Genomic DNA, 25,342 nt, shown 5'->3' on the forward strand with positions numbered 1-25,342 from the left:
AACCATACACCAGTGGAAAGCTTATTTATTCAACTTTTACATGATGTATAAATCTCCTTTCAAAAAGTTGACTCCTACTGGTTTTGTGGTCCAGGGTCACATATCAGTCTCAGCTCCTCCTCAGCACTCACACAGTGATACGAACAGTAATGATGCCATTGGTTTGACCGTATCAATCTCATCCTTTGAATGTGCATCAAAGTGGATCTGCTTTGGCAGCAGAACATGAACTTCTCGACTTGAACAACACAAACCAAACACTTCCAGTCTTGGCTACAACTACAGTGTTTGTAGAAAGTGAGACTGGAATTGCTGACGACTCGTTTCAGGCAGTTCAGTATCGATCTAGCAGACAAGAACTCCATTTAATCTGCCCTTTTAAAACTTTGCAGACCTTTTACATTCAAAAACAGCTCTATTACACACTGCATGACAGGGAACTTCAGAAAAAAGCATAATGGGTCACTTTGACATTGTCATGATAACACAGAGAATTGCAGGAAATGTAGTTTTGTCTCACAAGCCTTATAAAGGCCATTTTTATTGTTATTCTTAAGCTCATAAATTGCACGGCCAACATTCACAAGTATCATTCCGACAAAACTTTGTTAACGTTTGTTGAGTGCAAAGTCTTCCCAACAAAATAAAAAAATAATATTAGCAAATATTTTGCCCACATCAGGACATCAGTGTCTTGAGTAATATAAAGAATGTACTGTTGTGGGAAATGTGCTTTTAGCATTTACCGAACGCTTTCATTGTCTGACTGTAAATAGTTCCTGTTTTATGCTGTAGCTCTGCTTTACTGAAGAAAAACATCATGGATTTTTTAAAACCCAGGGCTGAATGAAACTACAAGGACACAAATATCAACACTAGAGAGGTTTCCTTTGTACTAGAGATTTTTCACTAGAGTTTTCTAAATGTTATATATATATATAAATTATAGACTGGGAGACTATTTGGTTAGTGCACTAGTAGCATCAATCTAGTGATAAAGAAGGGGATCTCATGAAAACATTTCACCCTGAGCACGAAAAAACTTGCATAAAGGAAATGTAGCATTGGCATTATATTCATGACTGTTAAGCAGGTTTCCCCCTTAAGTTCTCATTAGTGTTAATGCAGCTGGTTGTGTTGCTTTTGAACTTATTCTCTATGGTGATGCTCATTACTGTAATACAATACCTTTTCTATTTAAATGAGCATGGAATCAAGAGAGTACAACAAATATGTACCAACACTTAGATATTATTATTATTATTTCATATCAGAGTGGCATGTTGGATATTGACAATTTGTGTACATTGTCAGTGCAAAAAAAGGTCATTTATAATGAAAACCTTTTTTTAGTTCCTTCTTTCTGTCAAAGAATGGGGCGACAGTGGTTCATGTAGATTGTCTACAAACAGAAAGGTTGGTGGTTCGTTCCCAAGTTCCACCTGACCGAGTGTGGAGGTGTCCATGAGCAAAACACCTAACCCCAGCTGCTCCCGATGAGCTGGATGAGCCTTGCGTGGCTGACACCGCCGTCGGTGTGTGAATGGGTGAATGTGAGGCAATCTGAAAGCGCTTTGGTGGCCATGGGTCTCTTGAAAGCGCTATATAAATGCAGTCCATTTACCATTTTACAGTCTTGGTGGTGAAAAAAGACCTGGACATATTCTTGACTGGTTTTATATGATGCCCTACTGTTGTAAAATCAAAAGGTTTTCTGTTTATGTTGGGGGTTTTAGCTGGTTTTTCCAGGCAGACCTGTTCATATAAAACAGGGGTGGGGAACGTTGATCCAGAAGGGCCATTCTCTTGCACGTATAAGCTCCAAAAATCAAACACACCTGAAGCTAATCAAGGTCTTCGGGATTACTAAAGTTACAGGCAGGAGAGGGTTTTTTTTTCAGGGTTGGAGCTAAACTCTGGAAGTGGGTGGCCCTCCTGGATCAATGTTCCCCACCCCTGATATAAAACCTTACGAAAAAGAAGTTTATTCAAGTGTGCTATTAGTATACTACTTTTAAACTTAAAAATAAGAAAGTATACTTTTTATGTACTTCTCAGAAATGTACTTAAAGGTGACCTAGAATGAAAAATTGAATTAACCTTGCCATAGTGAAATAATAAGAGTTCAGTACATAAGCATCACATACTGTGAGTCTCAAACACCATTGCCTCTTATTTCTTATGTAAATCTCGTATACAAAAAATTCAATGGGAAAAAAAGTGCTTTTCAACATAAACCCAACCATGACGTAAGCGTTGGGGATCACTTATATGCACGCCCCCAACATTTGCATCTGCCCAAACAAGTCGAATCTACTGATGGTAAACAAGACACTCGAAGATAGAAAAAACGGCTCTCATGACACATGGTTGAGGTTTATTATAATCGGATACCACAACAAATCGTTCGTTTGTTCAGCCCATTTCAAGCAAGCTTCGCTCTGCGTCTTAAACTGAAGAAATGGGCAACTATATTCCTGCAAGCAGTAAGTAGCGATTTATCCACTTATTGACTGTTTTAAACAATTTCTGATTAAATTGAAAGTTTCTTAGAGAGACCGCATTATCTAGATAACGCAAGATGCTAGTACAGTACCAACAGGACACTCCGGGTACCATACAAAACTAAATAGTGTCAATGACAAAGGGTAATATTATTTTGTATAAATTTCGTAGATACTGTTCACTCAACCCTTCTAGCAAACGTCACCTTTTCCACCATATAAGTTAAAACGATAGTCAATGGAGATTTTTTTATTGGTGTTTTCAGATCATACGCGCGCGAGAGAGCTTGCGTGCATATGGTTCCCAGATTGGACATGTTTAGATAAAAAAAACGGATAGTATACGGGGGTATTTTACAGAAAAGCTCTGTTTGGGGGATTTAATTAGTGAAATCTGGCAACCACACGAACGCGAGCTCTTTCTCTCGCGTGGGTGATCTGAAAACACCAGTAAACAAGTAACCTGCATTTTATCAATCTCCATTTGAGATGTTCTGCTTAGTTTCATTCAGTCGGTCTGTGTTCTGTCAGGACGGTCAGGGCTCAAGAGCCGCTTCACTGAACTGCTGTGAGCTGCTGAAATAAGCCAATCAGAGCAGAGCTCAACATTAATATTCATGACCCTTCCAAATAAGGCAAAAAAAGAACATTACTTACTTGGGACAATTTATAGGGTTATAAATGGACCTGTAAAACTTTATCTGGACAATTTTTGCCCTTAAATAAGCCACATACCCTCTTGTAGATATCAGAGAACAATTTAACATTGTTTCAAATCATTCTAGGGCACCTTTATTAAACTGACTTAAACTGACAGAAAACAATGTAAGTATATTTGGACTAAAGAGAGCATGAAGCTAGAATAAAACGTTTTTAAAATGGAAAGAGTAAAAGTACAGTTAAAGGTACACTGTTGTAACATTGGAGGCAAGTTGTAGTTTAACCCAAGTGCAGTTTTATTTAAACAAGGTGATATAAACAGAATACATTGATGATTTGAACTTAGCATTACTTGGCTTGACTAAAAAACAGATCCTGCATCCCAATTCGCATACTATCCATACTAAATAGTATTTGAAACAGAATTAGTATGTCCCAAATTGTAATATGCTGAAAAGAGTATTCCAAAGATACCCGGATGGTTTACTATTTTCGTCCAGAATTCGAAGTGCGGATTGACACACACTCTAACGGCTGATATTGGCCACAACCCATTGGGAATTGGACGAGGATTCGATAAGAACTACAAACGCGGATAAAAAGTGTTAAAAAAAAATTTGCAAACATGACGGTGTGCGAGTCCGACGGTTAAGTAGAGAGGTTCAGATAAAATGGTTTGAGTGATCAATTATCAGTATTTAACCTGACGAAAATATATTTATTCAGTGTTATCCACATTATATTTCACCTGCAGCAGCACTGTAAACTTTTGTAATGATACATTTTTGGCCATTAACTTTTAAATGCATCATTATATTTAAACTCCAAACACACGAGGAGAGTCTCTGCATTAAAGACACACACATGGCAGATCAATGTGCGGCTACATTTCTCTCCGATACGGTAGGAGATTAAACTGAATTTGGAGGATTTGAACTGTGACGAATCTGACGATGATTGACAGGGCAGTTAAACGGTGATGGGATGCACGTAAATAAGTGACAGAGTCCGTTAAAGATGTTAAAGTAGTCGCGAAGCTTGCATACTTTTGAGTATGTAGCAGAAAAGTATGTACTTTTTCTTCGCAAAAAGAGTACATACTTTTAGGACGTAGTATAAGTAGGCGAATTAGGACGCAGCAAGAGACTAACTGTGTGTTCACACCGCCGGCGGCGAGAGCGGCAAGGTGGCCCCGGAAGTCATTCATTTTCAATGGGAGCCGAGCGGCGTGGCGCGTCTTGGACGATTTGGACGTCGAGGAGAGTTGAAATCAGCTCAACTTTATGGTGCTCCGCTTGAGAGAAATCCAGAGAACGCAGGCCTGTAAACTTTGGTTCCGACCACATTAGTTCCCCAGCAAAATGTAAGAGAAGTTGATCATTGCTGTGCGGGGTTCCCTATCATTTATGACGAGATCATTCATAATGATGTGTAATTTGTTAAGAAGTCGCGCAACACTTTTATAGGCGCTAGAACGCTCTTTGTTCAGCAGGTATGCAATTCATTCTTACTTTCACATTTAAACGATTTCATGAGGTTAATTTATACCCTACTTGTGGTCAGTCTATCCATCAATATGCTTGTTTGATTTGCGGCCTCTTTAAATACAGATTTAAAAAAGAAAAAACATTTGATCTACGTCAGAGCGGCAGCGCGTCCACAATGCTTTCTACAGCGTCATTGGCAGAGCGGCAAGAGCTAATTTTGACGCCCTCACCGGCGGCGGTGTGAACGCACGGTAAGAGAACACACTGACAACTGACAACCAATGAACAACCAGAACTCAACCACATGACAAGAAAATGAACCATTGAGAACTATGGACACATAACATGATCACATAAGGGCAAGGATCACATGGCAAGAACCAGGAAACGAACAAAACCCAAACCTTTCTTTTTAAGTTAAGAAAGTTTATTTGAGCGGAAGTCGTTCAGTTGAATTGCTCTTAACTTCAAATATTTGATTTACACTCAAATGTAACTTAAATATTTTAGTAGTGGAAACTTTGCTAGCTTTAACTTGCTAATTCAATAAATGCTACCTTGTTAACTGGTAACACAATGCTTTGATAGCATTAGCATAGCACTTGCTGAATGAGTACAGCAATATAAAACATTTAACATACCTGTTCTCAAACCATAGTTACCCCCCAAAAATAACAGAATATAACAGAGCAGAACTAGCATAAAAAAACATTAAACACTACTAAATCTCTACCTTAACATGAATCTTACACACAAAAAAACATATAACTCTTAATTTTAGCGTTTACTCTCCATTTGGAGTGAATATTTTAACTTTCTTTCTTAGCTGAGGGTAATTTACCGCAGCAGTTGGCTCCTGGTTTCTCTTACATACTTAATGATGAAATGTTTTCAAACCGTTTGTACTGTACATCTATAGCCAAATGAACGGCACAGCGCATAAACAACCAATTAGCTCGGCCCGTATGTCAGCTCTGCCACTGCAATCATTGCAGAAATGATCAGCATTAGTATTACACAGTGCTGTGTCGTATACTTACACATCATTACTTTCTTAAATCTGCTTCATGAGATCCTAAAATACTTTAGCCAATTCTAATAATAAAGAAAGGTTTCCAATTAAACAAATCTTTCTCTGTTCTCCCAGAAACATACTTTATCATTTTAAATATGCAAAATTCAGCTAAGTTGCTTAATTGCTGTATTAAAATATTTAAGCATGCAGCTCCTCTGATGATGCATTCCTGTTGAAAAAGGCTTTTAAAGGCTTCTGATAAATCCATCTCTAGTTTCTGGTGATAAATCATGGCTCAGCTCTTCCTGAGAACTTCCATTTGAGGGTCACGCTCTCTCTAGCCCTCAGGGTCAACCTATAAAGGCGCCGCTAAACACAAAAACACAAGCAGCACCGAGTCAACTCCTGTACGGAGTAACATAACATCAGAGTTTGACCGAGCAGGCGGTAGAGCTCTCAGTGGAAAAGTTTGCTGTTGCTGGAAGATTCAATGCAGAGTAAAACTGAGAGATGAGGAGGAACAGGTCACAGCAAATGGGAAGGAGCCAAAGCATTGTTACACGGAGTAATTGAGCATATAGTGCTGCACAACAGCGAAAGACGTTTGTTCCAGTTTTTCATACCATGCACGACTGCTTCTGATTTTGGCATAAATTAATGGACAAAACTCTCAAACCTATATTGCTTAACTATTAGGGCTGTTATATTTTTTTCACTATAGGGATATATATCTCAGTACTTTACAGCCCTTTGCTAATATTCAATATGTATCTCATATTTATCAATATTATGCGCTAAAATTGTTTTATTTTCTTGCATGTTTTTGTTTTATTTTATATTTATTTATTTATCTATGTTATTTTATAATAATATTATACAATATTATTATGGTATGGTACAATATAATAAAAATAATTAAATGAGAATGTGAAAATGTGCATGCACACAAATAAGTACATTGCAAAACTTATAACTTATTATTAAAGGAAGTGATGTATGATTGTGGCCAAAACTGGTACTGCAATCACTTTCAAATTACTAGAGCGGTGTCTCCCTCTCCCTGACTCGAGGTTGCCAGATTGGCTGCAGGATCAGCAGGAATGTTTGTAGATCTGCAGCTGTGGTAACTAGAGCAGATCTGGCAACCCGGATGCCTAAACACTACTGACTTTGTGATTGGTTGATAGGTGGAGGGCGGAGCTTCAGGCCAAAACACAACATGTCAACATCAACATCAGTTGTGGGCTGCAACAACAACTTTTACAAGTATTTGAAATGAACATGATTTCTTAATGTCTAGTGACATATCAGGGTCATTTTATGATTCATTTAAATACATTTCTTACATACAGTTCCTTTAAATCACCTACGTTATTTGTGACAAATGGCACACATAGACTAACATTTATTAATATTTAATAAAATATTTTTATAGCATATATTTTATATTTGTTTTATATATTGCATTAGATAATGTTTTTAGGTATATATTTATTTACAGTAAATATTCATGATTGATGCTGCAAATATATCATTAAGGTTTGGTTGGGAGAACAACTAGTGTCATATAATTTTTATATATATATATATATATATATATATATATATATATAGTTGTGCAGAATACTGTGATTGATCAGATTGATTAATTTATTGCTGGCTGTACATTATTGTTTACATAATGCTTTTATCACTCATTACCAGGTCCTTCGCTATTATTAATAACACTGCCATACAGCATCATAATGGTCCATACCCATAGAATCTGTTTTTTGTGTTGCCATTTCTTCCCTCCGTTCCATTCCACCCTTCTTTTCCATTCTCTGGCCCATTATGTCGGAGCGCTGCTCTCCTTTCTTCTGGTTTGTTCCTGCTCTGTTGTGTCCTGTAACCCCAGGAAGTCATCAGCGGCTTCTCTCGCTCCATTCTTCACATTTCAGTCCCCAGTGAGTGATTCCTGTTCTGTTCATGCCGTTTCCCCCCCTCATGCTTTACCATTGTAAGCGAGTCCTCCACCTCTCATTCGGTCTCCCATTATCTTCGTGAGTTTTTTTCCGTGATGAGTCACCTGCCTTCAGTTCCATACGTCTCCTCTCCACACCGGCGTCTGGCCTTGACTCTCACTTTCCCATCAAATGTGCCATGACCTTTATCTTCATCCTTGAGAGAATAAACATCTCTTCTCAGTCTGTCTTAGAAATGGTTCACCTGGAAATGAAAATCCTGCAATTATTTATTAACCCTTATGTCGTTCCAAACCCATATGCTATTATTTTCTATAATTTATTTTGTTTTTTCTTCTTCTGCTGTTTAGCAATAAGACTAAGTTTTCTCTAGTCCATTTACCTTCTCCTATAATGCCTGATGAGTTTGGAGATCAGAGATCATTCCTCCATACAGAACCTTTCCAGATCCTCAGCCCTTCACCCACCAGTTTTCTATAGGGTTCAGGTCAGGGAACTGGCAGAAGCTTTTGTGTTCAGTGACACATTTGTGTGTCGAGTTTGATGTTTTGTCCTGATGGAAGATTTAACATGTATCTGAACAAGAAGTCTAGGACTTTCAACAAAAAAAACAACATTCAAGATCCAGCAGTGTATTTAACCGTGGACATGGGGTACTTTTTATCCCTGTTTGCTGCCAAAAGACACTTTTTATTTGTTCTATCTAACCACAAAACCAGGTCCCGTCTGAAATTCCAGTCATGTCTGACAACTGAATATGCTGGAGTTTGAAACCCCTTCCAAACGACATGCGGTGATGTAGGGGCTGTTTCATTTTTTTTTAGTCTTTGTGACCTCAAGACTCAACAATCTCTGCGATTCTCTATCTGAGATCCTTGGAGAGTCTTTGGTCACTCAAACTCTCCTCCTCTCGTGCATTAAGACGATATAGACACGTCCTCTTCCTGGCAGATTCGTAACGTCTTTAGTTGATTGAACTTCTTAATTATTGCCCTGATGGTGGAAATGGGGATTTTCAATGCTTCAGCTGTTTTCGTACAGCCACTTTTTGTTCTGTAAAGCTCAACAATTTTTTGCTGCACATCAGAACTATATTCTGTGGTCTTATTCATTGTGATGAATGATTAAGTGCTTTGTGTTTCCTCATATTTATACTCATATGAAACTAGTCATAGCTGGACAATTTCATCTACCCAGTCACCCCGGTGTGCTAATGTAAAATATTACTGGGAATATACTTTAAAGATATTTTACTATATGCATTTCTAGGGGTGCCAATAACTGTGGCAACATGTGACATTCCCCCTATTTTCAATTGTTTTACTATTAGAATGTGATTTTTTTTTTATTTTTTATAAAAGATCAAAAGGATACATTTATTTTCACAGCAGCCTTTGCTCAAATATACCAAGGGTGCCAATATTAGTAGAGGGCACTGTAACTTCCGTCTTCTCTGAATGCTTTCATAAATGTATGAAATAACGTAATGAATAAATGGCTCAAAGATCAATTTAAGTTTAAATATGTTATGATTGTTTTAAAGTGAATATCCGTCAAACTAGCTACCACAATATCGTGCTGTGAAAAATATACCATAATACACAACCCTATTGTTTATTTTGAAAAATATATTTTAAATATAATTTTTTTAGTCATATTTTTTATTTTTGATTTGTGTCCAAATTTGACATTTTAATACAGTACTGTTATTTTTTTTATGTTTAACTTATAATTATAATTTAATATTTAAATGCACTGGAGACAGCTACAATATTCATATTTATTAAACCTTAACAAAATCCTTAAATTAGGTTGCAGTCAATAATTTGTGACCCTTTTAACTTGCATAATATTTGTCATTTTCTAGTTTAAATGTATTGTGACATCAGCCAAACAGGGACAGTTGCAAATTATTTATAAAAACAAAACAAAAAGATATATTAGGGCTGTCAACATTAATGCAATAACTAATTAAATGATTTAACGCAAATAAATTACAAAAGTATGCGAAGCTCCATCATTAACAAAATTTCCGTCACGCATTTAGATGATGTTAGAAGAGTTTACCACAACCACACTGAGCATGTACAGCACCTGTGAGCGATATTTTTTTTCCCAGGATGGTAGGGGAAGGTACCACGTATTTCGTCTATGATTGGCTAGAAGGACTCTCCTCCGATTGGTTATACATCTCACGTTCATGGCAGGCTGTCAGCTAGTCTGTTTTGATCGTCTTTACAACAGAAGTAAACAAAGTCAATCAAACATAGGCCTACTAAGAAAAGCACTATGTCCGTGTATTCAGATTTATATTTCAAGTTCACAATTCCATAGCCAATTTCATAGAAGAGACAGCACAGTATGATTCAAATATAACATTTTATTTATTGTGAACATTGCATAAACCTGCTAGTAATAGACAATTTTAGTGCATGTTAAACATACTAGTAATTGTGTGTGTGTTTGTGTGTGGGCATGTTTTTGTGACATATGAGGACATAAATGTGAATAATGACATGGGTGTGACAGGTATTACAAGGAGAGGGTGAAATATAAGGATATTGGCCATGTCCCCATTTCAAAATGCTTATAAATAAAAATGCAGAATGTTTCCTATGATGGGTAGGTTTAGGGGCAGTGAAAGGGGATAGAAAATACAGTTTTTACAGTATAAAAATCAGTACGCCCTAGGAATGTCCCCATATGTCACAAAAAAAAAACGTGTGTGTGTGTGTGTGTAGGCTATGTTGACTTAGTTCACTTCTGTTGTAAAGATCAAAACAGACTAGCTGACAGCCTGCCGTCAACGTGAGAGATGTATAACCAATCGGAGGAGAGCCCTTCTAGCCAATCATAAGCCCCTTTCACACTGCGATTCCGGCAAATGCACGGATAATGCGACCCGGCATTTGTTCCCGGGCCGCTAGATTTGGCCCATTCACACTGCCAGCGAAATACCGTAATATGTGCGCTTTCACACACAACGCTTAACGGTCCCGGGTTGAGTTGACACGTGACATCCTGATGTGACGTATAACGGCGAGCGATCTCAGCTTCAGCGCGGATAGTAAGGAGCTCCGTGGTCTCGACTTGTGTCCAGTTTGCGCTCATTTCTGCTTGTTTAATTTTAGTTTCTTTTGTAGACGAACACTCTCTGCGTTTAAAACACCGACGAGCTCTTCTGGCACTGCAGGGTTGTATTATTGAAAAAACAAGCTCTAGGAGTCGCACGATAACTACGTACACGTTGCCGCATTAGTTTTGGCTTTTGTTCACACAGCGCTCGTCCCGGGTCGAATACCGCAATATTACTAGGTCCCCGACCCGGGTCGAATTCGGTAATCAATGCCGGGACGTGGTTGCTTTCACACAGAAGGCGACCCGGCAATGTTCCAGGAATATTGCGGGTCCGATGTGCAGTGTGAAAGGGGCTATAGACGAAAAAGGCGGTACCTTCCCCTACCATCCTGGGGGAAAAAATATCGCCACCTGTGACCTTGGAGGAGGAAATATCCATTCTAACTCTGTAAGTCGATTCTGCTTCTGTTTGTGATCAGGATATTTAAAGGTCCCATTCTTTGCGATTCCATCTTTCAAACTTTAGTTAGTGTGAAATGTTGCTGTTAGAGCATAAATAATACCTGTAAAATTATAAAACTCAAAGTTCAATGCCAAGCGAGATATTTAATTTAATTGAAGTTCTAGGGTTGTGCCGATGGACGAACGTTATCGTGATGCCACGCCCCCGCCCCGCTGGGAGTCAACACCAGAGTATGTGAGCGGAGTGGAGCAGCGGCAATTTCCCCTCAACGCTCTATAAATTGTATCTACGGATCAATACAGATGTCTGCTCATTCAAAATCATATAATAGAATAACTGTATATTGTAACTACAGTACTGATTTACATTTACATTTTACATTTAATCATTTAGCAGACGCTTTTATCCAAAGCGACTTACAAAAAAGGGGAGAGTAATAGAAGCAACGGAACAGACAAGGCCAAAAACCTGTAAGAGCTGTAAGAAATCTCAATTAATTAGCACAATACACAATTGTTTTTTTTTTTTTTTTTTTTTTTTTTTTTTTTTTTAAAGACAGACATCTACAACAAAAACTCAAGTCCGCACAGTGCCGAACACTGGATTTTGATAGCTTAGATAGCTACAACCCATTAGGACTAAGGCTGTTGCCCCAGCTGTTGTCGTTAATGCAGATTCAGTGGCCCAATGGGTTGGTTTTGTATTCTAGCTAAACGCGCAGCAATAGCCATCTACAACAAAAACTCACGTACGCAATATACAGAACACTGGATTCTGATAGTTATGATTACTATGTAACATACCCGCCTGAAGGCGCAAATCCGGATGAGAGACGTAGATATGATCCAGGAGTGTGCGCTTTTGGTCGTTGCTGTGGTGATCAGTAAGTGCTATTCTGTATTGGTCAAGTGCAAATGGAAAAGATGTGTCTTAAGATGTTTTTTAAGAATGGCTACAGACTCGGCAGCACGAATTGAGATCGGCAGGTCATTCCACCAGGTAGGAACGGTCCAGGAAAATGTCCGTGAGAGCGATTTCATGCCTCTTTGGGATGGAACCACGAGGCGCCGCTCGTTCGCAGAACGCAAGCTTCTGGAGGGTGTGTAAGTCTGAGCAAGTGAATTTAGGTATATTGGTGCCAAGCCAGAGGTTGTTTTGTAGGCGATAACTAGTGCCTTGAATTTGATGCGAGCAGCCATTGGCAACCAGTGCAGTTTGATGAAGAGAGGCGTAACATGCGCTCTCTTCGGCTCATTAAAAACCACTCTCGCCGCTGCATTCTGGATCAGCTGCAAGGGTTTGATAGTGCATGCTGGAAGCCCAGCCAGAAGAGCATTACAATAATCCAGTCTGGAGAGAACAAGAGCTTGAACCAGGAGTTGTGCAGCCTGTTCTGATAGGAAGGGTCTAATCTTTCTAATGTTGTATAAAGCAAATCTGCAGGACCGGGCTGTTGCAGTAATGTGGTCAGTGAAGTTTAACTGGTCATCAATCACAACTCCAAGGTTTCTTGCTGTCCTTGATGGAGTTATGGTCGATGAACCAAGCTGAATGGAGAAATTTTGATGAAGTGCTGGGTTGGTTGAGAAAACAAGTAATTCTGTCTTTGCAAGATTGAGTTTAAGATGATGCTCTTTCATCCAGTCAGAAATGTCTGTCAGACAGGCAGCGATACGAACACTGACTGTAGGATCATCTGGTTGAAATGAGAAGTAGAGTTGAGTGTCATCCGCATAGCAGTGATAGGAGAAGCCGTGTTTCTGAATGACAGAACCTAATGATGACATGTAGATGGAGAAGAGAAGTGGTCCAAGGACTGAGCCCTGGGGAACCCCAGTAGCTAGATTATAAGACTTAGACACTTCACCTCTCCATGACACCCTGTAGGACCTACCAGAGAGGTAAGACCTGAACCACTGGAGAGCAGATCCTGAGATCCCCGTCCTCTTAAGTGTTGACAGGAGGATCTGGTGGTTAACTGTGTCAAAAGCAGCAGACAGATCCAGCAGAATGAGCACTGAGGATTTGGAAGCTGCTTTTGCCAGTCTCAGTGCCTCAGTTACCGAGAGCAAGGCCGTCTCAGTCGAATGGCCGCTTTTGAAGCCGGATTGGTTGTTGTCTAGGAGGTTGTCCTGTTCAAGAAACCTAGAGAGTTGATTGAACACAACTCGCTCAAGGGTCTTTGCAATGAAAGGCAGAAGGGATACCGGTCGGTAGTTTTCTAAAAGTGCTGGATTCAGAGAGGGTTTCTTAAGCAGTGGGGTTACCCGAGCCTGCTTAAATGCTGTGGGAAAGGTTCCCGTGTGAAGAGAAGTGTTGACAATGTGAGTGAGTGCAGGAGTGATTGAAGAAGAAATAGCCTGAAGGAGGTGAGTGGGAATAGGATCAAGTGGACAGGTAGTAGGGTGATTGGAAAGGATGAGTTTAGAAATATCTGCCTCGGAGAGTGGAGTGAAGGATGGAAGCGTGTTCGTGTTAGTTGTTGAGATGTGCGTGTCAACTGATAACTGTAAGCAAGCACTACACGATGTTTTTGAATGCATTAGAGAGAACGATTACGTGTGTGAATAAGTGCTACCTTCAAATGTGCTTTCACGCGATCATATTCAGTATGTAGAAGGTAAAAAAAATATCCCGCCCATGCCCATCGCTAGGGCTGGGCGATATGGAGCAAAAAATATATCTCGATATACGATATATATCTCGATATCTTTACAGGAAAAATAACCCCCTAAAAACTACAGCAAAAACAAATATGCCTTATACCACAAATTCTTTTTTTTTTTTATTGAAGTGCAAAGAGGTAGTCAGTTCATGTAGGAACAAAGTGCTTTTGCGACATTTAAAAAAAAACTCCCTGATTACATAAATAATAATAATTTAACTGTAAAAGAAAATAAATAATATTGCCTTCTTTTCATTTATTTCATGCCTTCAAAAGATGAATCAAAGACTCCCTTTTTTACACTTAAAGTAAACAGTAAGCATTTTGCAGAAATATGGGGCATGACTGAGATATAAATAAGCTGATTTTGTCATAACACCACTTCCTGTTAAATTTGTATCAAAATTCAAACAGTGATGTTTGTCATGTGTTTGACCAAATTCAAACTCATCATGAGGATCATGTAGGCTACACATGAGCTGAATTTCACTTCTTTTCCAGTTACAGACCGAAAAATGAATGTCAGAAGGTAGGCTATATGATATTATATGATACAGTACAACTTACAGAAGAGCACTGCGTGTCTCAGGGCACCCAGGATGTCGCGTTTTTCCCTCTTGGTTAAAACATGAATAGACCTATTCATCATAATCCCGTGATAAAGCTGACAAAATAATAGGGGTGTCAACAATAATCGATTCGGCGATGCATCGCGATGCGGGGCATGAACGATTCAGCATCGATGCGGCAAAGTGCCATAATCGATTATGTGCAATTCCCCTTTATTCCACAAGGTGGAAATGTCTGACACCCAATGATGAAGTGACGTTTCACTCATAGTTACCTCTGACAGAAAACGAAACAATAATTATAATCTGCAAAACTTGAAATGGGTTAGTGATTTACTTCAGAGAGCAAGTACTAAACACAATCATATGTTAGTGTCAGTGTCTCTTGATGATGGATGTGGTCAAGAAGCTGTCAGTGATCAAAATATTGATTTTGAAGACGTTGAAAATGAGTTTGGAGAATATGCTCGAGATGGCGAATATGAGGCAGATGCTGAATATACTGGTAAACGAGCTCTGACGAGGTCATATGATGATGGCATTAAACATCTGCTCAAACTGAATCCTTCCAAGCTCCAAAAGGTAACGAAATAGGTTTTATTTTATTCTTCTGTAGCTGCTACTCTAAAATCAGGAGTTTTATATATTATCACGACAGGTAGAGGTCTATCCATGTTAAATATAGATCTGGGTCGCTAACGACCTGAATCCGTAAGAATGTTTGGTGAAACAGTCATGCATTTAAGGGTTAATTGCATTTTATTTAATTTTATTTAATTACATTTTATTTTATTTAATAACTTTTATGTCAAAGATACAGGAGACACATAGCAGCCAATACAATCTGTTGTTTAATATCTGCTTGTATTGCCTCATGACTGATGAAAAATTTGCTTTGTGTGCAGTAGAATTTTGATGCATCACAATGCATCGTAGAATCGAATTGAATCGAATCGTTACCTGGTGAATCGTAATCGAATCGAATCGTGTCAGGCAGTGCCAATGCACACCCCTACAAAATAATAATAGTAATGATATTGCAATACTTTTTAAATGTTTTCAAATGATATGCGATCATTTTGACATTTTAACCGAAAACCATGCGATCAGTTAGACATAGATCATAAACTGGCATGATTGCGACTGCGAGTGCGTCTCGCACCAATAGTGTCAGTCACCTGACTGTGGGTGAAACTTGCGATTTGTACTATGATGAACATTAATATTTCTTTATGAATTTTAGCAATCAGTTGTGTTAGAAGGAAAACATGGTCTCTAAAATGAGTCCTGAACAACGCGCGCGCTTGTCAACATGATAACTAATCCTCACCTGGTTGCGGACGCCGCCGTGTTCAATGAGACAACACGCAAGGGGAGGGGGAACAAAAGCAAGAGGCGGAAGGCGCGCGAGCACAACACAGAGAAGGCAAACAAGCAAAGTGGCGGAATCAGAATTAAATATAAACAATGTATCGATATATACGATATGTCCAAATCCATATCGAGTTGAAAAAATATCTCGATATATTTTAAATATCGAGATATCGCCCACCCCTACCCATTGCCGTGATCATCTTTATCAAGCTTGTTGTTTAATGTGTGAGTTCTGAACACTGCACTATGCTTATTTAAATCTTTTAGTTTCTACACATATTAGGCTACATATTCCTCATGTCTGAGAGACAAGCCTTCTGAGTTTCAGTTTATTTTAAACGCGCTTCTTGTTGCTCCCCCACGTGGAGAAGAGCGCACATTCAGCGCTTGCATCTCCCCGTTATGGTAAGAGGCGGGACCTTTCCGGGCAAAGTGCGCTAAGCTGCTGTCCAATCACAACACGGGAAGCGCTGGCCCAATCAGAACTCATTACGTGTTTCTGAAGGAGGGACTTCATAGAACAAGGAAATCATCAGGCCGTTTTTAGGACAGAGGAAACAGCGCTGTACAGATAAGTAAATTGTGTGAAAAATACTGGGGGGTTTTACACGCGAAACATGAACTTATGTTATACTGCACACTGTAAACACAATCAAAGCTTCGCAAACACGCCAAGAACGGGACCTTTAAAGCCGTTAAACTCTGGGAAAGTTTTCAGTGATCGAATTCCTTCAAACAGTCCAAAACAGTGCTAATGTAAAGAAGGCCAGGCTGATCACATCACACATATCAGAGAGAATAGAGACTCGTGTTTAGTGAATTATTCATTCCGGTGTGCTTTGCTGTAAAACACGAGCTCTGTCGTATTTTGCGATTGTTTCTGGAAAGAGTTGGTGACGTAAGCGTGTGAGAGTCTAATGTACAAACACACATGAAATGATGTTGCACGCTCGGAAACGCACGACACACAGTACATTTGCGTTGTTTCCACACATACTCAAAAAGGATAATGTTTGATTTGTGTGTTTAGTAATCGTAGGTTTATGCAGTCAAAGCGGTGGATTTAAGAGGTTTTTTTGGCATCTCCGTGTGCTCCTGTTCGGTGTCACAGCCTGTGATACTGTACAGGAGTAAAATGAAAAGTCATTTATTGTTGTTGCTCTGCACACACACTATACACTACACTGAATTCTGCAAAGGTTTTTTTTTATGTAATGTTTTTTTTCATGGGTGCTTAGGTGTGTATTAATGTATTATATTTGGTTACTTGGTGTCATTTTGGAGTCTTCAATGATCCTTGAAGGTTGAAGAAAACAGTTTTGTGAGAAAACCCTTCAATCTTATCGTTTACTTTGGATACAGCAAATGAATGGTTAATGAGATAAATGGCATATTGATAATTTCACGGCAAGTGTGTGATTAATCACGATAAAAAAAAAAAAGAATTACATATACACACATGCATACATTACATTATATATATATATATATATATATACACACACACACACACGGAGGAAAATAAGTATTTGAACACCCTGCTATTTTGGAAGTTCTCCCACTTGGAAATCATGGAGGGTCTGAAATTGTCATCATAGCTGCATGTCCACGGTGAGCGACATAATCCAGAAATCACAATGTATGATTTTTTTTTTACTATTTATTTGTATGATACAGCTGCAAATAAGTATTTGAACACCTGAGGATATCAATGTTGATATTTGGTACAGTAGCCTTTGTTTGCAATTACAGAGGTCAAACGTTTCCTGTAGTGTTTCACCACCTTGTGGAGGTGTACAATTTTGTCTCTAGTGTCTTTGGACAGCTCTTTGGTCTTGGCCATGTTGGTAGTTGGATTCTTACTGGTTGTATGGGGTGGACAGGTGTCTTTATGCAGCTAACGACCTCAAACAGGTGCAGCTAATTTAGGATAATAAATGGAGTGGAGGTGGACATTTTAAAGGCAGACTAAAGCCTAGTTCACACTGCCCGATTTTTGCCCCGATTTTGAGTCGCCGACAGGTTTTGTGAAATCGCCGACAAATGCCCGAGATCACAGGCAAATCGGTGCTCGTGCACGCGAGTGACAATCACGCAGTGTGAATAATCAAAGACGCGATCAGAGAGAATCGCCGACGCCGGTGAGATATTTGGCATGCTAAATATCTGGACCTGTCGGCGATTCAAACTCCTGCTGTGTGAACAGCGTTCTGACTGAAAATTACATCGGCGATGACCGACAGCCAATGAAAGAGTGAGATACAGGGCAGCAGGAGGTTCAGGGAGGAGTTATAAAGCAGAATTTCAGTATTTTAATAGATATATTTACAATTCTATCAAACAGAAACAAAGGCCAAACATTTGCACATCCAGCCACAGCAGCAGCACATTAAATAATTATTTATTTACCTCAAACTGTCTTTGCAGAACACAATCCTTGCTCCCTCTGTCTCTCCAACAATTTCTTCCGCCATAATCTTTTTTCTTTTTCTCCACAAATCAGCGCACATACAATTTGAAGCAAACTTTGTGCAGTTTGTCATTTTTAATAACAATTCCAAGTCTCGCGCGAGAACTCCGGTCTGACGCACGTGTGATCTCGCGTTGTTTACTTGTCACATCGCACGTGTGTTTGGGAAACGTAGTTTGCGCACCGGAGAGCGAGAGAGTTGTTGGCGATTCTTCCTCTTGTTCAGTCATGCAGTGTGAACTCCTCTGTCGTCAAACCATCGTGCAGTGTGAACACAGCAGTGACTGAATGATACCCCAGATAGTCATGCAGTGTAAATAGAGCAGTGACCCGACGAGTTTGAAAATCGTGCAGTCTGAACTAGGCTTTACAGGTCTATGAGGGTCAGAATTATAGCTGATAGACAGGTGTTCAAATACTTATATAGACTATATATAGCATTTATTTAATTAAAAATGCAGTAAAAAACGTAATACAATAAAACAATATTCTGATGTACATCATCTGTTCGCTAAATGAATATATAGTAAAGTGTCATTTATTTCTGTGATCAAAGCTGAATTTATCATCATTACTCCAGTCTTCAGTGTCACTCATCATTCTCATATTAGGATTTGATGCTCAACAAACATTTAATGATTATTATCAGTGTTGAAAACAGTTTTGTTGCTCATGATCATGCTGCTTCATTTTTGTGGAAACCACCATACCATTCAAACATTTTTGGTCAAATTAAAAAAGAGAAATTAATACTTATGTTGATCAGACATAGGCTACATTTAATTGATCACAAGTGATATTTTTAATATTACAAAAGATAATTTATTTAATAAATGCTGTCCATTGAACCTTCTCATCAAAGAATCCTGAAAAATAAAATGTATCATGGTTTCCACAACATTTTTAAGCAGCACAACTGTTTTCAACACAGATAATAATCAAAAATGTTTCTTGATTATGAAATCCTCATATGAGAATGATTAGTGAAGGATCATGTGACACTGAAGAGTGGAGTAATGATGATAAATTCAGCTTTCATCACAGGAATAAATCACACTTTACTATATTCACATAGAAAAAGGCTGCTTTCATTTGTAATGGTATTTCACAATATTACTGTTTTAACTGTATTTTTGATTAAATAAATGCAGCTTTGGTCAGCAGAAGATAAACATTTCAAAAGCTGTCAGTTAGCACTGCATTATTCATATGATATAGGTCTACTTTATAGTCAATAAATAGCCTACATTGAGATGGCTTGAAAATCACACATAAAGCATATACAGTCTTGTTCAAAATAATAGCAGTACAATGTGACTAACCAGAATAATCAAGGTTTTTAGTATATTTTTTATTGCTACGTGGCAAACAAGTTACCAGTAGGTTCAGTAGATTGTCAGAAAACAAACAAGACCCAGCATTCATGATATGCACGCTCTTAAGGCTGTGCAATTGGGCAATTAGTTGAAAGGGGTGTGTTCAAAAAAATAGCAGTGTCTACCTTTGACTGTACAAACTCAAAACTATTTTGTACAAACATTTTTTTTTTTTCTGGGATTTAGCAATCCTGTGAATCACTAAACTAATATTTAGTTGTATGACCACAGGTTTTTAAAACTGCTTGACATCTGTGTGGCATGGAGTCAACCAACTTGTGGCACCTCTCAGCTGTTATTCCACTCCATGATTCTTTAACAACATTCCACAATTCATTCACATTTCTTGGTTTTGCTTCAGAAACAGCATTTTTGATATCACCCCACAAGTTCTCAATTGGATTAAGGTCTGGAGATTGGGCTGGCCACTCCATAACATTAATGTTGTTGGTTTGGAACCAAGACTTTGCCCGTTTACTAGTGTGTTTTGGGTCATTGTTTTGTTGAAACAACCGTTTCAAGGGCATGTCCTCTTCAGCATAGGGCAACATGGCCTCTTCAAGTATTTTAACATATGCAAACTGATCCATGATCCCTGGTATGCGATAAATAGGCCCAACACCATAGTAGGAGAAACATGCCCATATCATGATGCTTGCACCTCCATGCTTCACTGTCTTCACTGTGTACTGTGGCTTGAATTCAGAGTTTGGGGGTCGTCTCACAAACTGCCTGTGGCCCTTGGACCCAAAAAGAACAATTTTACTCTCATCAGTCCACAAAATGTTCCTCCATTTCTCTTTAGGCCAGTTGATGTGTTCTTTGGCAAATTGTAACCTCTTCTGCACATGCCTTTTTTTTAACAGAGGGACTTTGCGGGGGATTCTTGAAAATAGATTAGCTTCACACAGACGTCTTCTAACTGTCACAGTACTTACAGGTAACTCCAGACTGTCTTTGATCATCCTGGAGGTGATCATTGGCTGAGCCTTTGCCATTCTGGTTATTCTTCTATCCATTTTGATGGTTGTCTTCCGTTTTCTTCCACGTCTCTCTGGTTTTGCTCTCCATTTTAAGGCATTGGAGATCATTTTAGCTGAACAGCCTATCATTTTTTGCACCTCTTTATAGGTTTTCCCCTCTCTAATCAACTTTTTGATCAAAGTACGCTGTTCTTCTGAACAATGTCTTGAACGACCCATTTTCCTCAGCTTTCAAATGCATGTTCAACAAGTGTTGGCTTCATCCTTAAATAGGGGCCACCTGATTCACACCTGTTTCTTCACAAAATTGATGACCTCAGTGATTGAATGCCACACTGCTATTTTTTTGAACACACCCCTTTCAACTAATTCAACTAATTGCCCAATTGCACAGCCTTAAGAGCGTGCATATCATGAATGCTGGGTCTCATTTGTTTTCTGAGAATCTACTGAACCTACTGGTAACTTATTTGCCACGTAGCAATAAAAAATATACGAAAAACCTTGATTATTCTGGTTAGTCACATTGTACTGCTATTATTTTGAACAAGACTGTATATTGTCGCAATCGTCTGATTGTCGTCGTCACGTTTCATCACTCATAACGATTGTTTTCCTTCAGCTCCAGCTCCAGTGACAAAGTTTCTACGAATCCGCTAGAGAAAGCTCTCTTTAGCGTCCCTGTTAACTTGCCCGCCCTCGCGCAGGTAATGCCGGTTCATATCCCGCTCGGAGCGGGTCGACTAGGATCGGGGAGACCCAGTTAACATGCGGAGGATGAAAGTACACTTTATTAAAAGTGCAGGGGACACGTCCCGTAATCTACGCCCATGCTTGAATTGAACACTAAGCTTGCTTACTTCCATCCGTCAGACTCGCGTGGTATCTCGATAGCCAGGCATCTCATTCAATGGCGAGCTGACGCTGTGTGCTTCAAGATTCTGATGCAAGTGAGCGAAGATTCCAATTGGCCCAGAGAAATGTCAGTTATAAGAATTATCCAATAGTGTTTCGCATGTCTAGTCTACAGAACTGTAGACCCCCCCACCCCGCAAAAAAAAAACTCTTCGGTTCTACGCGATTCACGTATATGAGCCAATTGACCAAGAAAACGGCGATTGTCGCCGAAAAGCGACAAGTTTGCAGATATGGTTGTTGATTAAAGTTGAAACTTTGATGAAAACATGTTGTGTTTGGGGTTGCGCCGTAGGATTGTATCGATTTCCTTCAGAAAAAAAGTAAATATATCCATCAAAACCTGTGGGTGAGGAGGCTAAAGTGAGTGGACGTCGTCAAAAGTGGCGCTACAGAGAAGTATTCTCAAAACGGTCCATCTACAAAATCATAGCAGAGCATAATTATCTTCAGCTGGGGAAATTCAAGACTAATATTAGTAAACTTTAGATCTCTTTTAAAGATCGAACTCACTGCCTGAAGTAAAAGTAGGAAGAGACCGAACTTCTAGTGTCATGCAGACGACTGATCAAATGTCAATGGAAGAAATAGGAAAAGCAAAACATGTTGTCGGCTGATGTATGATTGATGCGAGTACCACACTGGCTTCATCATCACCGCGAGTTTAGTTTGAGTGAATGCCTAACGTTAGCGGAGTAGCGCTAGTCTACAGAACGCTATCCTCTTGACCGTCAGAAGCTCACATCTGTGCCATCTGATCCGACCCCGACCGAGCAACAGAAAACCATCATAGCATTTTTGAGTTAGATAACAGGGAAATAGACGATCTACGATAGCCCAACATATTGTAAGTCAAACAGCAACAGTCACTAAAATAACTACTCAGTGGTAGGCTGAGGCTCATTTAAAAATTATGGTATTAGACTAGCGCTACATCTACTGGAGCAAGGTTAGGCATTTCATGTATCGCTATCTCCTGAATTAGTTAATCAGTCCCTCAATAATCATGTTAACTGTCTGAATCCCGAGCAATTTACTAGCGTTGCCATCAGAACCCTTCGGCTTTTGCCACCCAGAAGAACGTTTATTACTGTTGTGACGTCATGCTGAATTGTCCTATAGTTTAAAAAAAAAAACATGTATTGTGACTTCAGGATTTTTTTTTTTTGATTATGTCTCACAGTGGACATGCACCTACGATGATATATATATATATATATATATATATATATATATATATATATATATATATATATATATATATATATATATATATATATTAGTGCTGCAACGACGCGTCGACGTCATCGATGACGTCGACTACGGAAATACGTCGACGTTCGTGAAATGCGTCGACGCGTCGTGTCAGACGTTCATCTCGCGTAATGTTGGCTTCTGCTCCTGGTTCTATCACAAAAACCTAGACCGCGAATATCAAAAGTATGGGAATACTTTAAACAGAGGCCAAACAGTGTTTCCCACACATAGACTAATTTGTGGCGGACTGCCACATAATCAATAACGGCCGCCACATTCGTCATTCATTCATTTTTACGCTATTTAAAAGACGCACGCATATTCGTTTAGCTGCATTTCCTTAAATTGTCTCTCCGCCCTTTTGCGCGTCTCTTACTCACTCACACACACACGCGTTGCATTCGACCGTAAAACAAGTTTTATTGCATTTTGGCGCATTTAGTATGACATAGGTTTTAAAACCAGAGCAGTTGAATAACAGAGTTGCGACAAGCCTTCATCACGCGGCAGCGCGCGGTCACGGCGCTCATATAATTCTAAACAAACCAGCGCGGTGTCAATCAATACAGAACAGTGTTTCCCAACCGGGATCCCGAGCAAAAGTTGCGGGGACGCACTTACACTTCGGTTCATCTCGCATCTGATGACGCATCTTTATTATGGGTTGTAACTTGAAAATAATGCTGTATGTATGTTTCTGTCGTTGGATACACGTGCTGACTCCTCAGGTACACTACAACAACAGCGATAATAAAAGTAAAACGTGGGCAAAACGGTCTCTCTTTGTAAACTTTATAAAACGCATGCGAGTGCTGCTGTACGTCCGAATATGAGCAGTCATTTTCACCGTCATCACCCCCGTGTAGCCAGGAGACTCGAATGAGAAGATCTGTCTTTGTGCACTCATCCCAAAGCGCGCAAATATTGAGTTATCTTTCAAATCCTGTGCTTAAACGGACAAACTCACAAAAAGTATGTCAAAATGTCATAGCCTACTCTATGCCTTAAGTGAACTTTATACAGAAAATACGACGACTATCCGTGGGTCTTAAAGGGGCAGTAGCCTTCACTGCTGTCTGTTTAATGTCAAACAAAAGATAAAGACCACTCACTGCTCCTGACTGAATAGCTTTTGTAAGTTTAATAAGGATTATTTTTTAATTTTAAACAGTTAAATGTGTGGTTATTTTACTTTTGATTACTTAATTCCATTTCTCTACCTAAAAACTAATGTTAGACCTACCTGAAAATCCTGAAAAGCATTGTTTATTTTATTCTCATCTTTGCTCAATAGTATTTATTTGTGCTGCTGCTTCTATTTAAGTTATCTGTTCTTATTTTCTTTATTTTCATTTGACAGTAGTCCTTTTTCCCCTGAACATAGCAAATACCGAACTGTACTGAAACGTGAACCTAAAACCGTGATACAAAGTGAACTGTGAGCAGTCTGTACTGATACACCTCTAGCGTAACTTATGCGAGGGGGTGCCACAGAATTTTGAAAAATTTCAAAGGGTAAAAAAATTAATCGTTAGATTAGTCGACTAATCGAAAAAATAATCGTTAGATTAGTCGACAGAAAAAATAATCGTTAGTTGCAGCTCTAATATATATATATATGGGTCAATGACGAATAAGGTTTTCAAGATCATTTTTTCTTTTTTTTAAGCAAAATGGTTTTAAAATGCATTTTTATGTCCAAACAAATGTTTTATGTTGCTTCATATTGGTTTTACAGCTTTTTAGGCAGCATTAATTCATTATTAAACAAGATTTCTGATTTTACCACCCAGAAAATGTCAGGTGGTGCGACCATATATTAATTTAAATAAATATACATTTAATGTACTTACCACTACTGAGAACTTGTAAATATCAGTCCTTGTAGTGTCTTAAATGCATATTGCATTGTAAATTCCCCTTTCATTTCTTTATTTGTTGTCTTTTTTATTTCAATTCATATAAATGGCTACTTTTCTATGTGTTCAAACAACAATTTTTCGATAAGGAGTTTTTATTTTTGTTTTTAATTGTTAAAATGGTTTGTATATGTTATATAAAGTTTTACAGTTATATTTCTTACTTTATTTTGCAATTGCAGTGGAAATTGATACATTTAAATGAAAATATGCTGGTTGCACCACCTGACCATGACCGGTCGCACCACCTGACGTTATGATCAATAAAGATTGATATTTACAAGATAAAAGTAAAAATGTCAATGCATTTTATTCTGATTTCAATTGCCTTTATTTTAATCCTCAGACCAATTTATGTAACTCAGTAATATAATAATATTTCATTAACAAGAAGTGCAAAACAATACAGACAAAACCTCAAGGAACAAGTTAAATAAATGAAAACATCTTTTATATGGAACTAGTGCAAATATTGGGCCCAGAATCTATCAATCTATTGTTCATTCAAATAGACACATTAGTAACAGTAAGTCAAGATAAAAATAAATAAATAAAAACATTTGATTATCGATTCTTTAGAACGTCTCGGTTACGTATGTAACCCTCGTTCCCTGAAGGAGGGAATGGAGACGTACGTCGAACG

The 25,342-nt window shown here is 38.6% G+C and overlaps 1 protein-coding gene and 1 long non-coding RNA gene across 4 annotated transcripts in view; one reads left to right on the top strand and one right to left on the bottom strand.

Annotated features, from left to right (window-relative positions):
* Positions 1–25,342, top strand: part of iglon5 (IgLON family member 5) — a 342,705-nt gene that overhangs the window by 313,898 nt on the left and 3,465 nt on the right. The gene's annotated exons all lie outside the window — the stretch shown is intronic.
* Positions 7,313–25,342, bottom strand: part of LOC137082564 (uncharacterized) — a 74,334-nt gene continuing 56,304 nt past the window's right edge. The window contains exons 3-4 of one of the 2 annotated variants that reach the window (XR_010906368.1): positions 8,013–8,183; positions 7,313–7,874 (exon numbers count right to left, since the gene is read on the bottom strand). This is a non-coding gene — a long non-coding RNA (uncharacterized lncRNA). The remainder of the gene's footprint in view (positions 7,875–8,012; positions 8,184–25,342) is intronic. The other variant, XR_010906367.1, reaches the window with a different exon arrangement.

Source organism: Pseudorasbora parva, chromosome 7 (genome assembly GCF_024679245.1).
Source record: "Pseudorasbora parva isolate DD20220531a chromosome 7, ASM2467924v1, whole genome shotgun sequence".
NCBI classification, from domain to species: Eukaryota; Metazoa; Chordata; class Actinopteri; order Cypriniformes; family Gobionidae; genus Pseudorasbora; species Pseudorasbora parva.